This window comes from Pristiophorus japonicus, chromosome 6, assembly GCF_044704955.1.
Source record: "Pristiophorus japonicus isolate sPriJap1 chromosome 6, sPriJap1.hap1, whole genome shotgun sequence".
In the NCBI taxonomy this organism is placed as follows: domain Eukaryota; kingdom Metazoa; phylum Chordata; class Chondrichthyes; family Pristiophoridae; genus Pristiophorus; species Pristiophorus japonicus.
Window position 1 is genome coordinate 86,385,576 of NC_091982.1, and position 19,391 is coordinate 86,404,966.

The 19,391-nt window shown below is 45.2% G+C and overlaps 1 long non-coding RNA gene across 2 annotated transcripts in view; it reads left to right on the forward strand.

Moving 5' to 3' along the window:
- The window catches only part of LOC139265184 (uncharacterized), a 106,458-nt gene that overhangs the window by 68,241 nt on the left and 18,826 nt on the right, over positions 1-19,391 (forward strand). The window contains exon 4 of one of the 2 annotated variants that reach the window (XR_011593493.1): positions 3,228-3,643. The exons of the other annotated variant lie outside the window; for it this stretch is intronic. This is a non-coding gene — a long non-coding RNA (uncharacterized lncRNA). Of the gene's footprint in view, positions 1-3,227; positions 3,644-19,391 lie in introns of those variants that run through there. 2 annotated transcript variants of the gene reach the window in all.

Here is a 19,391-nt window from a genome sequence, read left to right on the forward strand (position 1 = left end):
GAGGAACGCAGAGATCTCAGAGGGTTGTAGGGCTGGAGGAAGTTAGAGATAGGGAGGGACAAGGTCATGGTGGGATTTAAAAACAAGGATGAAAGTTTAAAAACAGAGGCATTGCCGGACCAGGAGCTAGTGTAGGTTAACAAGCAATGGGGTGATGGTTGAAAAGGAGTTGGTGCGAGTTAGGATACGGACAACGGAGTTTTGAATGGGCTCAAGTTATGGAGGGTGCAAGGTGGAAAGCCAGCCAGGAGAGCATTGGAATAGTTGAGTCTAGAGGTAACAAAAGCATGGTTGAGGGTTTCAGCAGCAGATTAGCTGAGGCAGGGGCGGAGACGAGCAATGTTACGGAGGTGAAAGTCGGTTCCCTTGGTGATGGCACAGATATGTGGTCGTAAGCTCAGCTCAACGTCAAATAGGACACCGATGTTGTGAACAGTCTTGTTCACTTGTTCAGCCTCAGAAAGTGGCCAAGGAGAGGGATGGAGTCGGTGGCGAGAAGTTGAGTTAGAGTTGATAGAGTTTCTTTCAATCTTGGTTCACCCGCAGGAGGCAGTGGGGCTTGTTTGAGGATGGAATTTGAAATCTTATTGCTTTAATATTTTTTAATCACTACCACCTGATCACTAAGCTACAATTGGCAAAAATGCCTCCCCAGTTAACATCAGTGAGAAATGTGTATGCAATGAATCTAGGGTGTGACATCTGTAACATGTTTTCAATCATGGTAACTATGCTTAACACGTCAAAATAAAATATTAAAGCCAATAGTAGATCTCACTGAATGTTGCTCATCGATAGTCTGGGGCCTAGAACATGGTACCCTAAGCTTCCCACCACTGTGGTTATCCTTGCCTCGTGTCTGGGTCTGTTGTAGACTCATTTATAGAAATAAGAACATAAGAATTAGGAACAGGAGTGGGCCATCTAGCCCCTCGAGCCTGCTCCGCCATTCAACAAGATCATGGCTGATCTGGCCGTGGACTCAGCTCCACTTACCTGCCCGCTCCCCGTAACCCTTAATTCCCTTATTGGTTAAAAATCTATCTATCTGTGATTTGAATACATTCAATGAGCTAGCCTCAACTGCTTCCTTGGGCAGACAATTCCACAGATTCACAACCCTCTAGGAGAAGAAATTCCTTCTCAACTCGGTTTTAAAATGGCTCCCCCGTATTTTGAGGCTGTGCCCGCTAGTTCTAGTCTCCACGACCAGTGGAAACAACCTCTCTGCCTCTATCTTGTCTATCCCTTTCATTATTTTAAAGATCACCCCTCATCCTTCTGAACTCCAACGAGTAAAGACCCAGTCTACTCAATCTATCATCATAAGGTAATCCCCTTATCTCCGGAATCAGCCAAGTAAATCGTCTCTGTACCCCCTCCAAAGCTAGTTCATCCTTCCTTAAGTAAGGTGACCAAAACTGTACTCAGTACTCCAGATGCGGCCTCACCAATACCCTGTACAGTTGCAGCAGGATCTCCCTGCTTTTGTACTCCATCCCTCTCGCAATGAAGGCCAACATTCCATTCGCCTTCCTGATTACCTGCTGCACCTGCAAACTAACTTTTTGGGATTCATGCACAAGGACCCCCAGGTCCCTCTGCACCGCAGCATGTTCTTATTTCTCCCCATTCAAATAATATTCTCTTTTACTGTTTATTTTTCCAAGGTGGATGACCTCACATTTTCCGACGTTGTATTCCATCTGCCAAACCTTCGCCCATTCGCTTAACCTGTCTAAATCACTTTGCAGCCTCTCTGTGTCCTCTACACAACCCGCTTTCCCACTAATCTTTGTGCCATCTGCAAATTTTGTTACACTACACTCTGTCCCCTCTTCTAGGTCATCTATGTATATTGTAAACAGTTGTGGTCCCAGCACCGATCCCTGTGGCACACCACTAACCACTGATTTCCAACCCGAAAAGGACCCATTTATCCCGACTCTCTGCTTTCTGTTAGCCAGCCAATTCTCGATCCATGCTAATACATTTCCTCTGACTCCGCATACCTTTATCTTCTGCAGTAACCTTTTGTGTGGCACCTTATCGAATGCCTTTTAGAAATCTAAATACACCACATCCATCGGTGCACCTCTATCCACCATGCTCGTGATATCCTCAAAGAATTCTAGTAAATTAGTTAAACATGATTTCCCCTTCATGAATCCATGTTGCGTCTGCTTGATTGCACTATTCCTATCTAGATGTCCTGCTATTTCTTCCAAAATGATAGCTTCAAGCATTTTCCCCACTACAGATGTTAACCTAACCGGCCTATAGTTACATGCCTTTTGTCTGCCCCCTTTTTTAAACAGAGGCGTTACATTAGCTGCTTTCCAATCCACTGGTACCTCCCCAGAGTCCAGAGAATTTTGGTACATTATAACGAATGAATCTGCTATAACTTCCGCCATTTCTTTTAATACCCTGGGATGCATTTCATCAGGATCAGGGGTCTTGTCTACCTTGAGTCCCATTAGCCTGTCCAGCACTACCCCCCTAGTGATAGTGATTATCTCAAGGTCCTCCCTTCCCACATTGTTGTATCATGCAACTACTAGGATGGTAGAAGGCAAACTAGGCGGACAGTATTCATCTATGTTCCTATGATGGTTACTGTGGCTGAACACTGAAGTTCCAGAACTCCTTCTCTAAAGTAATAGTCTCAGAGTGGCTCTAACTCCAATGCCAGAAATGGTCCTCAGATTGATTCCTGGATTTGAGGCTAGTAGGAAACCTGGTAGCTGGTGCTGAGACAGAGGAGGTAGAAAGAGTCAATATATGTGATACAGAGGCTGACTGACTCCTCTGTCATGAGCTAGCTGGTTTGAATCTACTTCTTGAAAGAACAACAACATGGCTTCAGAACAGGGAGAGGATGATACCTTAAATTGATACGATGCATGCTAGAAATTGTCATCTCAGCTATTTGGGAAGTACAGTAGTGAACCAGGATGCTAGAGGTAGAGCTGACCTTAAGTGTTCCTTCTGCAGGGCAAAGTGATTCCACAGGTTGGAGGACAGCTGGAATCAAGAATGTCAAAATCCTAATAGCAAGGAGACTTGCCTGAGGATTTCCACTGTACAAACTGAGACAAACCTGGGTTAGGTCATGTTTACCTTGTTAGTACTTATATGGAATAGAATTGTTTGAAAAGGATATATTGCAGGGTAGGTGAGGAACTGTCACAAAGACTTCATCTCTGAGAATTTTGTTTTTGCAGAATGTGACTGAGGAAGAAAATGGAAAGGTGTGCACAATATTATTTGTGAATACAATGGACCAATGTAGAAAATAACCAATTAGAAAAGAGGAAAAAATAAACATAACCAGCGGGGAAGAAGAAATTTGATGGACGATCATGACAGTCACATACATGTCCATCTGTTTATATGTTTGCTTTGGGATGTTTATGCTTTCTATTTGTAAAGGGCACAAATCTCTTTAGGCAGCTGCTCTGAAACAAGATCTAGTTATTGATATTATACATTATTTTGCTATGGGTACCCTTAAGGGAATTTAACTTGAGCTGTCTTTTTGTACTGTGACTCAAGGAACAAGAAACATGACTGTAGGGGTGTTTACTTGCACGTAATACATCTATTCCAAAGAGAAACAAAATGAAAATGTTAATCTGTAATGCCAGTTCTAAAATAAAATATAAAATAACTAAGCTGCTAGTCAGTGTGAGTCACTGGGAGCAAAGATTGGCAGATAGGTTGTGATAATACATAAAATGAAAATGTGAGGCAATAGGTAACCTTTTCAACTTTGCACAGTCTGCTTTTCAATACCATAAATTATAAAATGTCCTCATCAGTGAGTTATAAATGAAAACCAATATGACTGCTGTGCGAGGACTGCCATTTACAGGACTAAACAAGTAATAAATGTCATAGATTCTTGAAAGGGAACTTAACATTTTCCTGATAATTGTGTGCTTATTAAAAATATTAAGGGGATATTAATTTTGAAGGGGAGTTTCCAATATGGCTAAACATAATTTAGCAACAGAATCAGACTGAGGGTGTATGAAACTTGACATAATTTATTTTTCACAAATAAAAAAACCATTGAATGGACTCCGATGTTGGTGGAAAGAAGAACCATGTCAGATGTACTTGCAGTCTATGCAAGCATCCATTCCCTGAATTCATCAAGTAGTCTGCATGTTGCAGTGTGCAAGCACGATTGCTTTCTATGTAGAGGCAGGCAGCAGCTCTGAATAGAATACTATTTTTACACTTTAATAACTTCCATTGCAATCAAGATAAAACTGACGATATTTGCAATGTTCTGCCCATTCAGTCTTGCAATTCAGTATGGCTGCCATTAGAATCAGCCTTTTATATACATAAAAAGATGACAACAAAAAGATGACAACAATGACAAACAAGCTTCTCCATTCTTTCTTTTAGTGTAGTGCTGCTCTGCATTTAGTCACATAGCCTGTCTGCTTAATTCTAGAGAAATACATTTTACATCCATTATAACAGCATTTAATCACATGACATTGTCTATATTTTCGACCAAATTTACTGATTTCCCCCATACCATATTACAGAAATATGAATGAGGCCGTTTATTTCTGCAAGACAAAGAAATACAATCACAGTCTTAAAGATCTGGCAAATGCCACTTGATAGGAAAGACAAATTCACTCACTCTGGTTTAAAAACATAGAAAGAAACATAGAAATTTACAGTGCAGAAGGATGCCATTTTGGCCCATCGTGTCCATGCCCTATTATAAAACGTAACCTTATTTTTAATTGATGTCACTCTATGTTTCAATGCAGTTTTCCAATTGCAACTCTCACTCCTTAACATTCCCTTGATATTTATAGCTCTCCATGAGTCATGTGGGGTGGTGCCAGATGACTGCAAATTTTACACTGCTGTTTAAAAAAGGGGAGAGGGATAAACCCAACAACTACAGGCCAGTCAGCTTAATGTTGGTTATGGCAAAAATTAATTGGCATTTGGAAAAGTATGGGTTAATAAATGAAAGTCAACACAGATTTTTTTAAAGGCAAGACATGTTTGGCTAACTTGTTCGAGTTCTTTGATGAAGTAACGGAGAGTTGATAAGGAAGTGCAGTTGATGTTTTTTACATGGACTTTCAAAAGGCGTTTGACAAAGTACAACGCAATAGACATGTTAGCAAAATTAAAGCCCGTGGGATTAGAGGGACAGTGGCAGCATGGATACAAAATTAGCTGAGGGACAGAAAGCAGAGAGTAGTGGTGAATGGCTGTTCTTTAGACTGAAGGGAAGTGTACAGTGGTGTTCCACAGGGGTTGGTATTAGGACTACTGCACTTTTTGATAAATATTAACGAACTAGATTTGGGTTTATACGGCATCATTTAAAAGTTTGCAGATGATACAAAACTCAGAAATACATTAAACAAAGAGGAGGATAGTAACACTCTTCAGGAGGACATAGACGAACTGGTAAAATGGGCAGACACATGGCAGATGACATTTTACACACAAAAGTGTAAAGTGATACATTTTGGTACAAAGAATGAAGAGAGGCAATATGAACTCAATGGCACAATTTTAAGGCTGCATCTATTTGCAACACCAGATTTCTAATTGGTCCTCTTGGAGGACAAGACACCCCCAACAGTTTGTCTGGAATGTGTCATTTGATGCTGCCTGCTGTAGACAACCCTGCAATGTTTAATTTGATCCAGTCATGGCAAACTACGGAATATGGAAGTATAGTTAGCTTTATGAAGATCCTCTGTTAAAGCATTCTGCAATTCTAATTATAGTTGTCCTTGGCTGGTATTTACAGAGAGTTTGTTTCCACGGGCTGGAGTATCTAGGACCAGGGGCACAGTCTCCGGATAAGGGGTTGTCCATTTAAGACTGAGATGAGGAGGAATTTGTTCACTCAGAGGTTTGTGAATCTTTGGAATTCTTTCCCCCAAAGGGGATGCTCAATCATTGAGTATATTCAACACTGAGATAGATAGATTTTTGGATGCTAAGGGAATCAAGGGATCTAGAGATTGGGCGGGAAAGTGGAGTTGAGGTCGAAGATCAACCATGATTTTATTGAATGGTGGAGCAGGCTTGAGGGGCTGTATGGCCTAGTCCTGCTCCCAATTCTTATGTTCTTATGGTCTCCTCCCTCTACGAGCTCCCCTCTCCCCTCTCTGAGCTCCCCTCACCAAGCTCCCCTTTCCTCTCTCCCCTCTCCGGGCTCCTCTCTCTCCTCTCCAAGCACCTCTTTCCCCCCCCACATTGCCCTGACCCTGCCCCCTCCCCCCATCTGACCCCCTGACCTTCTCTACCAGGAGCCAAGGAAAGCATACCCCTCATGCCACAGCTGTCCCAATGTCGAGTGCACTTGTGTGACCAGATCGAGTGCACATGTGCAGCATCACATGGGGGCGCATGCGCAGTGGGATTCAGAACACTGTGGAAATAATCACCCCCCAATTTTAAAGGGGTGTTGGAACAGAGAGAGCTGATGGTGTGTACACAAATCTTTGAAGATGGTCGGACAAGTTAAGGAGGTTGTTAAGAAAGCATATGGAATCTTTGGCTTTATTAATAGAGGAATAGAGTAAAGCAAAGAAGTTACGCGAACCCTTTATAAAACACTGGTTAGGCCTCAGCTGGATTACTGTGTTCAGTTATGTGAAAAGACTGGAGAAGCTGGAATTGTTCTCCTTAGAACAGAGAAGGTTAAGAGGAAATTTGATAGAGGTGTTCAAACTCATAAATAAAGAGGGGTTGGTAACCAAAGTACACAGATTTAAGGTGATTGGGAAACGAACCAGAGGCAACATGAGGAAACCTTGTTTTGCACAGCTAATTGTTTTGATCTGGAATGCACTGCCTGAAAAGGTGGTGGAACAAGATTTAATAGTGTAATATATAGCTCCATTTAGTGGACAACTGCTCCACCTAGTGGACTACTGTGGGAATGCAGCCATTGCTGTTTATAAGAATAAACAGGAATGGAGCCATCTTATAGTCTGAGTGTGTTGTGATGTCGCAGAGAATATACCACAAATAGTAACATTCAAAAGAAAATTTGATAAATACTTGAAGGGAAAAAATTACAGTGCTGGGGAAAGAGCAGGGGAGTGGGATTAATTGGACAGCTCTACCAAAGAGCTGGCACAGGCACGATAGGCTGAATGACCTCCTTCTGTGCTGTATCATTCTATGATTCTATGTACTTCTAGTATATACCTTTCATTTTCTGAGTCCTTGCCAACTACATATCTAAATTAATGGTATAGATCTATTTAACTACTTTATTAACAACTTAAAATTCAAAACGTTCACTTCCACAGTACTAATGCTGTACAATAAGTGGGCTGGATTTCCAGTCTTATGCCGCCCTTGTTAGCACCTGGAGAGGCGGCAATGGCAGTGGCAAGCACTTCCGGGCGGGCGGCCAGCTTCCAGCGCCCACCGAGACATCCGATGCCGGATTTGCGGGGGCGCGGAGCATTACCGCATGGAGGTGGCGAGCCGGTGTGCAACGTCCCAGTTTGTGACACCGGCTCGATATTTGGATTGCACCCGACCCATAGCACTCCATAGAGCGTCCTGGTGGGAATGCCTGTGGAAACGGATGTTCCAAGCTGAAGCAGCCACAGTGAGGTAAGTAATGACGACCTGAGGTAAGTGTGATTGATTTTTTTTTTACATTTATGGGCCCCAAGTTTCCACATGATTTGCTCCTGATTTTTAGGAGCAACTGGTGGAGAACGGAGTATCTTAGAAATCGCAATTCTCCACGTTTAAGTTTTCTGCAGTTCAAGTCAGGTAGGACAGTTTCACTTTTGAACAGAATTTTTTTTTCAAAAGGGGGCGTGTCCGGCCACTGACGCCTGATTTGAAAGTTTCCACAGTGAAAACGTACTCCAAACTAACTTAGAATGGAGCAAGTGAAGATTTTTGTAGGCCTGAAAAAACCTTGTCTACACATTAAAAAATCAGGCGCAGGTTACAAATTAGGCGTCCGGAACGAGGTGGGGGGGGGTGGGGGGGTAGGGAAGTCATTACATTCCACAATAAATCCTTATTTATACTTATACAAATATTATACAAATAATTCCAACCTGAATAAAAATTTATAAGCAAAGAAAAGATTAAATAAACCATGTTCCTACCTGTGTGAAAGTGCTTCAGCCAGGGAGAATGCTGCAGGAAGCCTCACAAGTTGAGGCAGCCGTTCCCGACGGCAGGGCGGGGGAGGAGGCAGTGAGGGCCCGACCGATGGCAGCGGGGGACAGGCAGGGAGAAGGCTGCAGGAAGCCTCAGAAGTTGAGGCAGCCATTCCCGATGGCAGGGGGGGGGGCGGGGAGGCCCCCCTGCCGTTGGTCGGGCCCGTCGGGAAACGGCTGCCTCAACTTCTGAGGCTTCCTGCCGCCTTCTCACTGCTGCAAGAAGCCTCAGTGCTGATCATGGAAGGGCAATGTGGTTTTATTAAAAAATGTTAAAAATTAAACAGCTACAAAGAACTACAAAAATGGCCGAGTGCCAATGTTTTCTTCACACTGCGCGTGCGCGAACGCTCCAACGCACACACGCAGGGTTGCCGGCACGAAAAAATCTCATTTAAATGGTACCCACCCCCTCCTACTTACAAAATCAGCGAGTGGTAGGCTCCGCCCCCTGGGCGCCGTGCCAAGCTGACATCGAGCTGCAAAGCGCTCGAGAATGGCGCTTTATTTTTTAGGCGCGGTTTTCGGCGCGAAAAATGGGCGGCCAGCTCAGAGGGGCGCCTGTTTTGCCGCGTGTGGAAACTTGGAGCCATAGTGTGGTGGGGTGAATTATTTATTGGGAATATTTTTGGTGTTTTTTGTTCAGAATTTTTTCCCCCGAGGCCTCTCTTTGGTCACTCTGAGCCCGGCTGTTTAGCGCAGGATTTTCACTTGCTCAGCTGGCTTAGCGCCCTAAAAGATGTATAATGTCTTCCTTGGCGCTCCGCTCCAATCTCAGCGCCCAACTGATGAATTTTGACACGGCAGACACAAACCATTTGCTGGTGCAAAATTTACCGCTCTGCCTGGATTAACGCCGGAACAGAGGCACATCCGAATTTCCACCCCAGTATATCTAACCAGAAACAGTTATGGTAGCATAGTGATTATGTTACTGGACTAGTAATTCAGAGGCCTGGACTAATAATCTGGAGATGAGAGTTCCAATTGAACCACAGCAGCTTAAGGAATTTAAATTCAATTAATTCAATAAATGTGAAATTAAAAAGCTAGTATCTATAATGGTGACCATGAAACTACCGAATTGTCACAAATGCCCATCTCATTTACTAATGTCCTTGAGGGAAGGAAATCTGCCATCCTTACCTGGTCTGGTCTTCATATGACTCCAAGCCTACAGCAATGTGGTTGAATCTTAACTGCCCTCTGAAATGATCTAAGAAGCCACTCAGTTGCACCAAACCGCTACGACAAAGTCAGCGCTGTGGGAGGTTCCCTCCAAGTTACACACCATCCTGACATGGAAGTATACTGCCGTTCCTTCATTATCTCTGGGTCAAAATCCTGGAACTCCCTCCATAACTGTGGGAGTACCTGCACCACACAGGCTGTAGCAGTCAAGAAGACAACTCACCACCACCTTCTCAAGGGCAATTAGGGATGGGCAATAAATGCTGGTCTTGCCAGCGACACCCACATCCCATGAATGAATGATTAAAAAAAAATGCTTTCAGGGTGAAACGCTTATTATTGTCCCTATTGAATATTTATCACAATAATGCCTTTTAGATATGGCCGCCAGAATGGTCCAGGCATCAGAAACGTTTCAAGATGCCAATCGTGCTCTCTATTATGCTGCGCAATGAGCGACATGTAGTATTCCTGCTCAGCTTCCGTCTGGGTTATGCATAAGGGTGTCATGAGCCAGGTCCAGGTGGCGAGGCCGTACCCGTTGTCCCCCAGCAGCCAGCTCCGCCCTTCTGGCTGCTGCTGAAACATGGCAGATATAGCGCTCTCGCGTAGGATGAACACATCATAGGTGCTGCCAGGGTATCTCGCATCAACTATCATGATGCGATGCATGTCGTTATGGAGTGGAAGCCTTTTCTGTTCCTGTACATCTTGGAATCCTCCAAAGGTGTTCATAAGGCGATGTGGGTACATCAATGCAGCCGTTTACCTTGATATAGCCAGCAATCCTGGTGAAGTCCACAGCCCCTTTCACGCATTGCCTGGGCGGTCATGGGGAACTTTATGTAGTCATTTCTCCGTACATATAATGCAGCTGTCACCTGCCGAATGCAGATATGTGTTACATGTTGAGAAATGGCGCACACATCCCCAGTTGTGGCCTGGAATGATCCAGATACATAAAATGAAAGTGCAGCTGTAGCCTTTACTTCAACTGACAAAGCAGACCTCCTGATGCTTCTCAGTTGCAGGTCTGCTTTTATTAACTCACAGATCTCGGTTACAACTTCTTTGCGGAAAATCTGCGGTCTCACACAGTCTGCATCACTCAGGTGCAAGTATGATGCCTGTCTCGATATACCCGATGTGGGTAAGGCTCCTGCCCATCATCCTACGTGCTCTGAGGTCCTCAGGTGATGCTGCCTAATTAATCTTCTCCTCCACAGCACCATCATGCAGAAGGCTTGCATGAGGTATGGCATTGTCAATATTGCTCCCATAATTAAATTGTAGCTTTGCCACAACCTCAAAACAGCAGGACACAGCACTCAAAGCTCTTCTTTCCTCTCTCTCTCTCTCCAAGGTGCACACCCTAGTATGGGCCAGACCCTGGGCTGTGCATATGCAATAAGCTTGCTTAGAACAGGAAGCTAGGCGTTCTATGTAGACATTTGGGGCAACAGAGTCAAATGCAATTCTTCAATTTATGATTTTTTTTCAAAGTAGCACCCCACCACCTCTCCTCTCCTCACTGGGCTCGAGGGTTGGAGCATCAGCCAGCAGAATCATTCCCTCACCCGGTCACAGGGGGCTCGGTACTCGCCCCATCCCTCCCCCCATCCCCCCCCCCCTCGGGCTTCTTTTGAAGCTGCTGAGGCGGACAGTATTGAGGATGAAAACAGAGCTTTTAGAAATTGATCATTTATAGCCTAAGGGTTCTCAGCCTTTGTATAAGTGGCTGGCAGTTCAGTTCGGCTTCCTCCCCCACCTCGGGCTTCTTTTGAAGCCAAGCCCCGAGACGCTGTGTCCGGGCGAGGGATCGATTCTGCTGACCGAAGCTCCGACCCTCGAGCCCGGCGAGGAGACGTTTGGTGGTGGGGTGGTATTTTGAAAAAAATCAAAAATTAAAAAAATTGCATTAGACTTTCAATTTCTCCTTTTTGACTTTAAAAAAATTAACATTTATGATGCATATTCTTTACTTTCTTGACTCCCTCCAAAACTTTGGCTAAAAACAATGGTGCCTTTCTGTGCCGATTTTATAATGTGCACTGCTTTTTCTTAAGTATCCAGAAGTTTTTTTCGGAGTGGTCACATATGCCATCCTAGGAAAAATGTAAGTTGGCCAAACTTGCTTAAATCTAAAAAATTGGCGCCAACATCAGGTTACGCCCCCGATGACGCAACAAAATCTTAATCGAATAAAATCCTACCTAACTGAATTATGCTGGCACAGAAACTCTGGGGAAACTTGGAGATTTTTATTTACTCCAAAAAAAACAATGCAGATAATTGGGGGAAATTGAGCCTAATATAACTTTAAAAAAAAATGTATCAGTAATCATTGCTGGAGCCAGGAAGGGCAGGAGTGTTCCCTCCGACTCCAGAGCATGCCATCGATGTCCCCCATCAGTTGCCACTCCACCCTCCCTCCCAGACCTAACCTGCTGCAACCCGATAGTGATTTCTTTAAGTGGATGAGCTGCTTGCCTAGATTATTGAAATGCAGCCCAAGACCCAATTTCTGGCCTGCCCGATTGGGGTCCATGCTGTCAATGCAGCACGGGTCTTAGACTTAAAAATGGACCACACTTTGTACACTTTGAATCACTTTATCGGCCCCCTTCACATTCACTTGCATTGCCAAGCGTGAGAAGCTCTTCAGGGTGAAAATTGGTTATGATCCATTTTTGGGTCCATAACCAGCAGTGCATCGACAGCATCTGCCAAAACTGGAGTCTTGAGGCCAGCCTAAAGTTGGTCCCAATTAATTTTTTTTTGCATGAACTCCTCCATAGGCAGATGCTGCATTTGTTTAAGATGAAGGTAAGTCCAGGGAGAGAAGATTGGAATGATAATAGCGGGTTGGGGGAGCGAGGCGATCACAAGGACTGTGTTATGGGGGGACAATCCTGCTTCCACTGGCTTCACAGGAACTTTTGGTGATGGTTGTTGCTTAGGCCACAGCGACTGTTTTAAGAATCCCAAGCAATGCAGGCTTGCCCAATCCAAACCAATTTCTGCAAGGCCCCTTATGAAAAGCCATATTGATCAATATGGTGGCGCCCTTTATGCATGTGCAAATCTGGCGCAGAATGCTGTGCCCTGAAATTAATCCTTTTTGCCCCCATTATCTGCCCAGAAGTTTTGAAAGGGTAAATAGTGAACATTCATTTTTTTCAAATCCATAATCATTACTTTGATCGCAGGTATCCTCCTAATATTTCCATGGCTCCAACATCCACTCGATAATGTGATGGCCAAACCTGCACTCAAGCCTCCAACTATGGCCGAAATATTCTCTTATAAAGATCATCATTGCAGATTGAGTGAACTGGTAATAAAGGAATTAATACTAAAAAGCATAAAGAGGGCGTTTAGAAGGTTTTTTTTTACACAAAAGGTTATTAGATTATTGATACGTATGTGAACCTGTAATTACCATGTCTAACCACCAAAGGGCTTATCACCAGGAGTCCCAAGAGATCCCACAATCCCTTGGGAGCACCTGTATATAACGAGACCTCACAGGCTGGAGAGGCACTCTGAGATCTGTAATAACGGACTACGGTCACACTTACTTTGAGCTTGCAGTATCTAGTCTGATTCCTTAACCAAGACATAACAACTGGCGACGAGAAACAGATGACGAATCCCAATGCAACAATGCAGAGAACTATGGGCATTCTAGAGAATTTTCAGAGGGAGATGATTGGGAAACCTTCGTGGAGCAACGTGACCAATGCTTCATGGCCAATGCGCTGGAAGGAGAAGGGAACGCTGCCAAATAAAGGGCGATCCTCCTCACCATTTGTGGGGCATCAATGTATGGTCTCATGAAAAACCTGCTCGCTCCAGCAAAACCCACAGACAAGTGGTAGGATGAGTTGTGCACACTGGTCCGGGAGCATCTAAACCCGAAAGAAAGCGTTCTGATGGCGAGGTATTGGTTCTATACGTACAAGAGGTCTGAAGGTCAGGAAGTGGTGAGCTACATCACCAGAGCCTTGCAGGACATTGCAAATTTGGAGGACACTTGGAGCATATGCTCAGGGACTTCTTTGTACTTGGCATTGGCCATGAAGTAATACTTCACAAACTTTTGACTGTAGAGACCCCAATCTTGAGTAAAGCCATAGCGACAGCCCAGGCGTTTATCTCCACCAGTGACAATACCAAACAAATTTCCCAGCACTCCAGTGCTACTGCAAGTACTGTGAACAAAGTAATGTTGTTTTCGAATCGAAATGTACGTGGCAGGACTTACACGCCTACAGCTGCATGTCTGCAGATGACTCAGAGTCCGCCATCAAGGGTGGTGAATACAAGGCAATTAATGCCTTGTTGGCGCTGCGGGGGTGATCATCGATTGCATTCATGCCACTTCAAAGGATACGTTTGCAAGGGCTGTGGAAAAGCGGACATCTCTAATGTATGTGCAGGCGAGCTGCAAACCCTGCTAATCCTGCAAACCACCATGTTGCAGAGGAGTAAAGATCCACGGTGGATCATGACGAACCAGAGCCTCAGACCGATGAGGCAGAGGTATATGGGGTACACACATTTACCACAAGGTGTCCTCTGATAATGCTGAAGGTTGAATTAAATGGACTCACAGTGTCCATGGAGGTAGACATGGTCGCAAGCCCATCCATAATGAGTAAAAAGACTTACGATAAGTTGTGGTGCAACAAGGCTTCAAGGCCTGTCCTGATTCACATTCGTACCAAACTTATAACGTATACAAAGGAACTGATTCCCGTAATTGGCAGTGCTACTGTAAAGGTCTCCTACGATGGAGCGGTGCATGATTTACCACTCTGGGTGGTACTGGGCGATGGCCCCACGCTGTTCATCAGGAGCTGGCTGGGAAAGATATGCTGGAACTGGGACGACGTCCGAGTGTTTTTGTCCATCAACGACACCTCATGTGCCCAGGTCTAAGCAAATTCCCCTCGCTGTTCGAAGCAGGCATCGAGAAGTTCCAAGGAGCAAAAGTGCAGATCCATTCGATTCCGGGGGCGCGACCCATCCATCACAAGGCGAGAGTGGTACCTTACATGATGAGAGAGAGGGTGGAGATCAAATGGACAGGCTGCACTGAGAGGGCATCATTTCACCGATCTAATTCAATGAGTGGGCCAGTTCGATTTTTTCAGTCCTCAAGGGAGATGGCACCGTCAGAATCTGTGGTGATTATAAAGTAACGATCAAACGTTTCTCACTGCAGGATCAATACCAGCTACCAAAGGCAGACGATGTATTTGCGACGCTGGCGGGTGGGAAAACGTTCACGAAGCTGGACTTGACCTCGGCCGACATGACGCAGGAGCTGGAGGAATCTTTGAAAGGCCTCACCTGCATCAACACGCAAAAGGTCTTTTCGTTTACAACAGATGCTCATTTGGGATTCGATTGGCCGCGGCGATATTCAAGAAGAACATGTAAAGCTTGCTGAAGTCGGTTCCGCGTACCGTGGTCTCCCAGGACGACATCTTGGTTACAGGTCGGGACACCGTCGAGCACCTGCAGAACCTGGAGGAGGTTCTTAGTCGGCTTAATCGTGTGGGGCTCAGGCTAAAATGCTTGAAGTGCGTTTTCCTGATGCCTGAAGTGGAGTTCCGATTCGAAGACGGAGGCAATCAAAAACGCACCAAGATCACAGAACGTGATGGAGCTGCGGTCATTTCTAGAACTCCTGAACTATTTTGGTAACTTCTTACCGGGTCTTAGCACATTGTTAGAAACCCTGCACTCTTTACTGCGTAAAGGAGATGAATGGGTATGAGGTAAAAACCAAGAAAATGCCTTTGAGAAAGCTAGGAAGCTGTTATATTCAAACAAATTGCTTGTGATGTACGATCCATGTAAACGTTGTTACTAGCATGTGATGCACCGTCGTACGGGGTCAGATGTGTATTGCAACAAGCTAATGAATTTGGGAAATTGCAACGAGTTGCTTATGCATCCAGAACTCTGTCTAAGGCCGAGAGGGCCAACAGTACGATCGAAAAAAAAGTGTTAGCGTGTGTTTATGGGGTAAAGAAAATGCATCAATATCTGTTCGGGCTCAAATTTGAATTGGAAACCGACCATAAGCCGCTTATAGCCCTCTTTTCTGAAAATAAGGGGATAAATACGAATGCATCGGCCCGCATCCAGAGATGGGCGCTCAAGTTGTCCGCATACAACTACGCCATCCGCCACAAACCAGGTACAGAAAACTGTGCCGATGCTCTCAGTAGGCTACCAGCCATTGCCCACCAACGGGGTGGAGATAGCACAGCCTGCAGATTTAGTTATAGAAACATAGAAAATAGGTGCAGGAGTAGGCTATTCAGTCCTTCGAGCCTGCACCGCCATTCAATAAGATCATGGCTGATCATTCCTTCAGTACCCCTTTCCTGCTTTCTCTCCATACCCCTTGATCCCCTTAACCGTAAGGGCCATATCTAACTCCCTCTTGAACTGGTATCAACAACTCTCTGCAGCAGGGAATTCCACAGGTCAACAACTCTCTGAGTGAAGAGGTTTCTCCTCATCTCAGTCCTAAATGGCCTACCCCTTATCCTAAGACTATGTCCCTTGGTTCTGGACTTCCCCAGCATCGAGAACATTCTTCCCGCATCTAATCTGTCCAGTCCCGTCAGAATTTTATATGTTTCTATGAGATCCCCTCTCATCCTTCTAAATGCCAGTGAATAAAGGCCCAGTTGATCCAGTCTCTCCTCATATGACAGCCCAGCCATCCCTGGAATCAGTCTGGTGAACCTTCGCTGCACTCCCTCAATAGCAAGAACGTCTTTCCTCAGACTAGGAGACCAAAACTAATCACAATATTCCAGGTGAGGCCTCACGAAGGCCCTGTACAACTGCAGTAAGACCTCCCTGCTCCTATATTCAAATCCCCTAGCTATGAAGGCCAACATACCATTTACCTTCTTTACCGTCTGCTGTACCTGCGTGCCCACTTTCAGTGACTGATGAACCATGACACCCAGGTCTTGTTGCACCTCCCCTTTTTCTAGTCTGCCGCCATTCAGATAATATTCTGCCTTCGTATTTTTGCCCCCAAAATGGATAACCTCACAATTATCTACATTATAATACATCTGCCATGTATTTGGCCACTCACCTAACCTGTCCAAGTCACCCTGCAGCCTCTTAGTATCCTCCTCACAGCTCACACCGCCACCCAGTTTAGTGTCATCTGCAAACTTGGAGATATTACACTCTATTCCTTCATCAAAATCGTTAATATATATTGTAAAGAGCTGGGGTCCCAGCACTGAGCCCTGCGGCACCCCATTAGTAACAGCCTGCCATTCTGAAAAGGACCCGTTTATCCCGACTCTCTGCTTCCTGTCTGCCAATCAGTTCTCTATCCAAGTCAGTACATTACCCCCAATACCATGCACTTTGATTTTGTACACCAATCTCTTGTGCGGGACCTTGTCAAAAGCCTTTTGAAAGTCCAAATACACCACTTCCACTGGTTCTTCCTTGTTATGGTAATGGAAGCATTTGAGAGTGAGCAATCACCTGTTACCACCCGACAGATTAGAACTTGGACAAGCCAGGACCCTTTACTGTCCTTAGTAAAAAACTGTGTGCTCCACGGGAGTTGGTCTAGTGTCCCGTTAGTGATGCAGGAAGAAATAAAGCAGTACCAGCGGCGCAATGATGATATGTCTATTGGCAGACTGCCTCCTATGGGGTAATCAGGTAGTTGTGCCAAAAAAGGGCAGGGACACTTTCATTAGTGATCTCCACAGGACCCACCCAGGTATTGTAATGATGAAAACGATAGCCAGATCCCCGGTATCGATGCAGACTTAGAGTCCTGTGTGCAGAAATGTAATACATGCTTCCAGTTAAGCAATGCACCCAGGGAGGTGCCACTAAGTTTATGGTCTTGGACCTCCAAACCGTGGTCTAGGGTTCGTGTTGACTATGCAGGCCCATTCTTGGGGAAAAACGCATGGCCTGCCTGATGTCCTTGTAAGTGACAATGGGCCGTGCTTTACCAGTGCCGAATTCAAGGAATTCATGACCCGCAATGGGGTCAAACATGTCATGTCTGCCCCGTTGAAGCCAGCGTCCAACAGTCAAGCAGAACGAGCAGTTCAAACAATCAAGCAGAGCTAGAAAAGGTAACTGAAGGCTCACTGCAGACTCGCTTATCCCGAGTCCTGCTTAGTTACCGTACAAGACTCCACTCACTCACTGGGGTCCCTCTTGCTGAACTGCTCATGAAAAAGGCACTTAAGACAAGGCTCTCGTTAGTCCACCCTGATCTACATGAACAAGTAGAGAGCAGGCGGCTTCAATAGAATACATATCATGATCGTGCAAATGTATCACACAAAATTAAAGTAAATGATCCTGTATTTGTGTTGAATTATGGACAAGGTCCCAAGTGAATTGCTGGCACTGTTTTGGCCAAAGAGGGGAGTAGGGGTTTGTGGTCCAACTTGCAAATGGACTCACCTGCAGAAAACACTTGGACCAAACCAAACTCAGATTTACGGACTATCCAGAACAACCCACAATAGACTCTACCTTTTTCGATCCTCCAACACACACACAAGTGGCAACTGACCCAGCGGTTGACCACGAAGCAGAACCCATCACCCGCAGCAGCCTAGCAAGACTCACCACCCCCAGCAGTCCAGCAAGGCCAGCTGCGCAGCAGCCCAGCGAAGGCCCAACAAACGATTCACCAACACCAGCATTTGCACCGAGACGATCAACCAGGGAAAGGAAGTCCATAGATTGACTCACATTGTAAATAGTTACACTATTGAATTTGGGCGGGGGAGTTTTGTTATATATGTAAACCTGTAATTACCATGTCTAACCACCAGAGGGCTTATCCCCTGGAGTCCCAAGGGATCCCACAATCCCTTGGGAGCACCGATATTTTAGGAGGCCTCACAGGCTGGAGAGGCACTCTGAGATTTGTAATAAAGGACTACGGTCACACTTACTTTGAGCTTGCAGTATCTAGTCTGACTCCTTATCCAAGACATAACAATTATAGTGCCGCAATTTCACAAACCGTGGCAGGTCCGGGGTGGTCGGGGTCGGTGGTGGGTTGCGATCACGCTCCTGGCTCCAGCCCGCACTGTGAAAAGAATCTTCCCTAGCTTGGGCTTGTAGGTTCCCGGCCAATTAAAAAGAAGTGGGTTTGATGATGTCATTTGATGACATCATCAAATGATGTCACCACAGTAACTTCCTTTTACTTGAGGCATTGAGCTACTGCAAACACTGACAAGCATTGCACAAGATGCACGGCTGCATCTAGGCTCTCCCATGATTCCTTCCAGATGCTTATGGAGTGAGTCACAGCTTGTAGGGAGGTTCTCTTCCTTTCCAATGGGTGAAAGAGAACTCCCCAGGACACCAACGCAGCCTGGTTGCACATTGCACAGGAGGGCACAAGCAGGATGTCATCAGGAGGACCTGGCTGCAGTGGCGTAAACCTTTCAATGATCTCAGTGGATCACGAAACATTACTGCAAAGCCGCACTCAAACTCATCCTGCTGTGCCACTCATCACCTCCCCATCACTCTGCCTTCCCTACCCTACTCATGCACAACCTTACTTACACCAACTTACCTTGCACCTCCACCCATCCCTCTCTATCTACATTATCGCATCCTCATCTCACTAGCCACACCACACCTCATCCTTGTACCAACTAACAACACACAATAGTAGGCACTTGGGTATTTTAGCCAATGTTCATGTAGAGTTTCTGCTAATGTGTTGTCAAATATTGAAATCTTTTTTTTGAACACTTTGCGTTTGTAGATAGATTTGTGTGCACCTTTGGAAGTGGCTCAGTGAGTTGTTGTGAATGGTCAGACATAAGGGTACACTTCACAATGCTGAGTGTGAAAGGAATGGATTGGACATTGCAGGGATGGTTTAAGGTGTTGGTGTGTGCATCATGTGGCAGCCAGGGTGTATAGCATCAAGTGAAGTAA